The sequence below is a fragment of the Molossus molossus genome, unplaced genomic scaffold (genome assembly GCF_014108415.1).
Source record: "Molossus molossus isolate mMolMol1 unplaced genomic scaffold, mMolMol1.p scaffold_m16_p_10, whole genome shotgun sequence".
NCBI classification, from domain to species: domain Eukaryota; kingdom Metazoa; phylum Chordata; class Mammalia; order Chiroptera; family Molossidae; genus Molossus; species Molossus molossus.
In genome coordinates, this window is record NW_023425345.1 from 70,484,585 (window position 1) to 70,490,526 (window position 5,942).

The 5,942-nt window shown below is 38.0% G+C and overlaps 1 non-coding gene across 1 annotated transcript; it reads right to left on the reverse strand.

The window, feature by feature from the left end:
* Positions 1 to 5,310: 5,310 nt before the first annotated feature.
* LOC118624804 lies at positions 5,311 to 5,414 on the reverse strand. Its single transcript, XR_004958473.1, has one exon. It is a non-coding gene; the product is annotated as a U6 spliceosomal RNA (small nuclear RNA).
* Between the last annotated feature and the right edge of the window lie 528 nt (positions 5,415 to 5,942).

A 5,942-nucleotide genomic window follows, 5' to 3' on the forward strand; every position in this document is an offset into this window, starting at 1 on the left:
CAAAAAAATTGAACAGAAAATAAAGTCTCCATATGCCTCTCTTCCCACCCCACCCCCGCCCCATACACAATTTCCCCTATTATTAACATCTTGCATTAGTGTGGTATACAGTTATAACAATTGACAAGCCAATACTGATATTATTATATTTTTTGTAAATCCTCACCTGAGGATATTTTTTTCCATTAATTCTTTTCTTTTTAAACTTATCTTTATCGTTGAATGTATTTCAGATGTCTGCCCCTCTTTTCCCCCCATTGACCCCCTCTTGCCATACCCATACTACTGTCTGTGTCCATTGGTTATGAACATATGCATATAAGTTCTTTGGTTTATCTCTCCTCCATTCCCTTGGAGGTTCGTCAGTCTAGCAACCTATTTGTACTTCTAAATTCCTCCACCTTTTTCACCCATCCCCCTAACCCTCTCCCATCTGGCAACCAACAAAAAGTTCTCTGTATTTATGAGTCTGTTTCTGTTCTGCTAGCCCCTTTGTTTCTTAGATTCAATTGTTGATTGATATGTATTTATTGTCATTTTACTGCTCGTATTTTTGTTCTTCTTCTTCTTCAAGAAGACCCCTCAACATTTCATATAATACTGGTTTGGCGGTGGTGAAACTCCTTTAGCTTTTTCTTGTCTGGGAAACTCTCCATATGCCTCTCTTCCCTCCCCATTGATTCTAAATGATAGCTTTGCAGGATAGAGCAATCTTGGTTATAGGTCCTTGCTTTTCATTCCTTTGAATATCTCTTGCCATTCCTTTCTGGCCTGCAAAGTTTCCTTTGAGAAATCAGCTGACAGCCTAATGGGAACTCCCTTGTAGGTAACTAGCTGCCTTTCTCTTGCTGCCTTTAAGATTCTCTCTTTGTCTTGAACCTTTTGCATTTTGATGATGATGTGTCTTGGTGTGGACCTCTTCAGGTTCATCTTGTTTGGTACTCTGTGCTTCCTGGACTTGTATGTCTGTTTCCTTTATCAAGTTAGAGAAGGTTTCTGGTTTTCAATTTCTTGTTCTCTCTCTTCTCCTTCTGGCACTCCCATGATGCAAATCTTGGTATGCTTGAAGTTGTCCCAGAGGCTCCTTACACTATCTTTATTTATTTATTTATTTTGGATACTTTGTTCTGATTGGGCATTTTTTGCTTCCTTATATTCCAATTTGATGGTTTGCTTCTTGGCTTCATCTACTCTACTATTGATTCCCTGTAAATTATTCTTTATTTCAGTTAGTGCAGCCCTCATTTCTGACTGGTCCTTTTTACACGCGTGATGTCCTCACTAAGTTCCTTGATGTTCTCACTGAGTTCCTTGAAATTCTCACTAAGTTCCTTGAGCATCCTTATAACCAGTGTTCTGAACTCTGCATCTGTTAGGTTGCTTATCTCCATTTTGCTTAGTTCTTTTTCTGGAGTTTTGTTCTGTCCTTTCATTTGGGACATGATTCTTTGTCCTCTCATTTTGGTTGCCTTTCTGTGTTTGTTTCTATTTATTAAGTAGAGTTGTTATGTCTCCTAGGCTTCCTAGGGTGGCCTATTGTAGTAGACTTCAGACAATCATGAGGGCAGGGCAAACGGCGTGAGCCAGGTTGCTAGAGTCCCAGATATGGTGGCTGTCTGCCTACCCTGTGGGGCAGGGCTCACCAAAGGAACATCAGCCTCCACCAGCACATGTGTTCAGGAGAAAGCTGCCCCTCCTGCTCTCACCCCAGTGCCAAACTACTCAGTTCTTCCCCATATGTCTCCAGTGCCTTTCAAGCTGCTTCCCCAGCTCTGGAGCCTGGAGGGAGGGAGTCCAAGTAAGTCCATGCATGGGCCCTTAAAGAGGAGCTGCCTGGGACTCCAGTAGCCGCAGCCTCAATTCCTGCTGGTTTTAACAACCAGAAGTTATAGGGACTTTAATTCCTGGCCCTGGAACCCTGAACTGGGAGACCAAGTGTGGGACAGGGACCCCTTACTCCTCCCTCCTCAGGGAGGACCTTCCTAGCCTAGGTATCCTCCTGATTTTTATCTGCCACATGTGGGTGTGGAACCAGCCATCTGTGCCTCCGCCCCTCCTACTGGTCTCGATGTGGCTGCTTCTTTAAGTTCATAGTTGTCGGACTTCCATTTAGCTGGATTTCAGGCTGTCCTGAAAAGTGTTTGTTCTGTAGTTTAGGTGTAATTTTGAGGTGGCTGTGGGAGGGGTGAGTGCTGCGTTTACCAAGGCATCCTCTTGACCAGCAGGATCATATTACATTTTTGAAAGCATTAAGATATGTAATCACATCAAGAAAGATCCTAGTTAAAGTGATTCAAACTATAAAATAGTTTAATCTGTGATTTTCAGTAAATTTCATGTTACCAAAACAAAAAAAAAAAACAGAAAACAAAAAAACCACATGCTTTCTATTGCTCAAATTATGCTTCCTAGCTAATAGTGGTTTCTTTGGGGCTTGTCTTCAATCAAGGATTAAGTGACATCTAACATATGGAGTTGAAATGTGTGCTTTACTACACTGAACCTTTCTTTCTTTTTTTTTTTCTTTCCTAAACTGGGTACATTACAAAGCATAGATGCAAATGTATAGAATTATGTGGTGTTACTTAAAATACCACCTTTTATTTGGTTATGCCAGGAAATTAAATACTTTCATTTCTTTGCCCAAACTTAATTATTCTAACTAGTGGACTGAAATAATTACTTCTATCCCTTGGGTCCAATAAAACAATCTACTTCTTTAATGTGTCTTGTTAGATTTGAAGATTAGTGCCTTTTTGGAATATATACATTTTTGCATTAGTGGTTTGCTACCTGCTGAGTCATCAGCAAAGAAACCAGAGGTTAATTTCCTTCCTACTGAACGAAGCAGATAATCAGCCATCAGAGGATGGCTCCTATGCTGTAAATAAGTCTTGACAAGCTCAGGGATAGCCCAATGCAGCACTCAGTCCTATTCATGCCATCTGTCCACAAATTAAGTCAAAGTAAGGATATTAATTTGTTACATTTCAAAAGCTATACTGACAAATCCATATGGACATTTTAAATGGCAATGGATAACTGAAACACTTTATTGATATTCCACTGAGTCATGAGTTATGGTTTTTGTAAACTTACTTTTCAGCAATCAACATGTGGAGAATATTTTTGACCAGATGTACAACTAATGAATATCAAAGCAGATGTATCACAAAGCAATACACAAAGGAACTTTTTAAAAACCTACTTAGAAGTTATATCAACTTCATGGCATACACTTATATTATTTTTATTGAAAATAAATTATATAGGTGACTCAGGATTTCTATGAGCTTACTAAGAAATTGTATTTATAAAATACTATTATTGTTTCCAAAAAAATATGTGTCACAAACTAGAACTAGGAGACTGCAAGGGTTTATCTCCTAGCATAGAGGGAACACATTTCAGACAATAGAAAGGTAAAGAGATCCCATTCATCTTCCTGGGAAGAAGAAATCAGCAATGAGTTACAGGAAAGGTCAGCTTCTATTTGTCTTGGGTGAAAAACTAATGTATATTTGTGCACATAGATATATTTGAGACATAATGTGTTTGGGTAACACATTAGTGTAAGTTATGTTTAATTCACGTTCTTATGCCACGGTAACATTAATATAAAATATGTCATCATGTGAACAGTTCTTGAGAATATAGTTATACAATTAATGTGGTAACTGGTGAAATAGACTTGTATTCTTTCCTTAGAGTATCTTTTATTTCCCTACATCTTTCTTTTGGTAACTTTTCTGAAAATATATAGTCAAGATACATAATAGTTTATTCCTTTTGCCCTTATTCTAAATAAACAGGGGGGCATCTAATAAGGCTGTTTCACGTAAAAGATCTCTTGTAAAATATACCTCATTTATAATGGGAAGCAAGCAAAATTTTACCTACAGACATGTTTGGAGAATATTTCTGATAACTAATGTGACATGTCAAACAATTCCTTTTCAATATATCATTTTTTTCATCTAATACCTTTAACATCTGTTCTTTTGTTCTCTTAATAATGACTTATTGGTTGAGAGCATACAATAGTACCTGAATTTTACAGATAAGTCAACTGAGACAAAAATTTTTTCCTGATTTGCCCATGATAACATCTTTTTGGCTTTAAATCTGATGCCTTTTTCTTTACTTAATCTTATAAATCAAACAATAGGTATTCTGCCATATATGACCCTTAGTAAATGTCATAGCATGCACTGATTTTTTTTTTTTTATCCTCACCCGAGGATATTTTTCCATTTTTTGTATAGATAGAGTGGGAGGGAGAGAGAGGAAGGGAGAGAGAGACAGAACATCAACGTGAAGGGACACATCGAGTGGCTGCCACCCGCACGACCAACCAGGGCCGGGGACAAACTGCAACCGAAGTACATGCCCTTAGCGGGAACCGAACCCGGGTCTCTCCGGACCGCAGGCCGACGCTCTAACCGCTGAGCCAAACCGGCCAGGGCTGCACTGATTTTTGTATGTCATGTTAAGACACCCACCTTTCGAGACCTGTGATTCCAATCTAAGATCTCTTCCTATTTTATTATTTTTCTTTATTTATTTTTAGAGAGAGAAGTGAGAAGGAGAGAGAGAGAAGCATTGATGCGAGAGAATATCAATTGGCTGCCTCCTGCATGTCCCCCAGTGGGGATTGGGCCCACAACCTGGGCATGTGCCCTGACCGGGAATCAAACCAGTGACCTCTTGGTGCATGGGTCGACATTCAACCACTGAGCCACACCGGCTGGGTGGATCTCTATTTTAAATTGTGCCTTGTAGTAAAGACAAATACTATTCTCATGATAGTATTAAAATATTTCCGGATAAAAGAGATATTTATTATTAATTATTCAGTCACCATTATCACTATTATTGAATGGTGAAAGGATTATATCTACTTTGAGTCAGTATTAACCACATCTGAGATATAATTAGAGTTGGTGTGAGATTTAACTCTATGTCATTAATCTGAAAATACCAAAAGAAATCTGGAAAAGTACTCCTTTACTAGCCTTATATTCCTTTATCGACTTTTCTTTGAAATTGTAAGAGAGGGTAGAGCTTTAGAAATTTTATATAACTGGCTCCAGAATTAGCTGATAATGGGTCAGAGTTTAACATGTAGGTTAAACCGCAATTAGCCAGACTCAACATGAGAAATAAGGTGAGCAAGAATATAAGGAAAAAAAAAATAAGTGTATCTTTAGAACTCACTCAAGTTCAAAACTAGAAGGAGTTCAGATTTGAGGAAGAAATTACATAAAACCCAAGGCAGCAGATATTGGGTAAGCTAGATGTTTGTTTTTTTAAAACATGGAACGCTTCACGAATTTGCATGTCATCCTTGCCCAGGGGCCCTGCGAATCCTCTGTATCATTCCAATTTTAGTATATGTGCTGCTGATGGAGCACAAGCTAGATGTTTTAACTGTATCAAGTTAGAGTAAACATTCCTCCTGCTCCTTATTTAGACTAACAACAGTGCAAGAAACAAGTATAAAATAAAATTTCAGTAACTCCATTTTCTAGAAATTGAGAAGACAGAGATCATGAGTGTTTTAAAGAAATGACTCTCTAGTGCAAATAATTCCATGAATTTCCCTATAGAAACATTCCAGAAACACTGGCTTGATTCATAGGCCCTTTCTCCAGACCTTCCATTTATTCATCCCAATAGGAATGATTACTAAAATTGAAATCCTGTGCTTGGTTTACCAACATTTTTAAACGTAACCCTGTGTTCTATAAAATGGCAATCACAATACAGTAACCAATGAAAAAGTGTTAATGACAGTAATATGATATCAGTGAAATTCACAGGACTTGTCACTTGAAGACATAAGTAACAAAACAATTTACAACTTCTCCTTCCTCGTATGTTCTTGTTTTTAACTATCTGAAGAGCTTTAGGGGCAGCCAAGAAAGATTTATTCCTGTAAT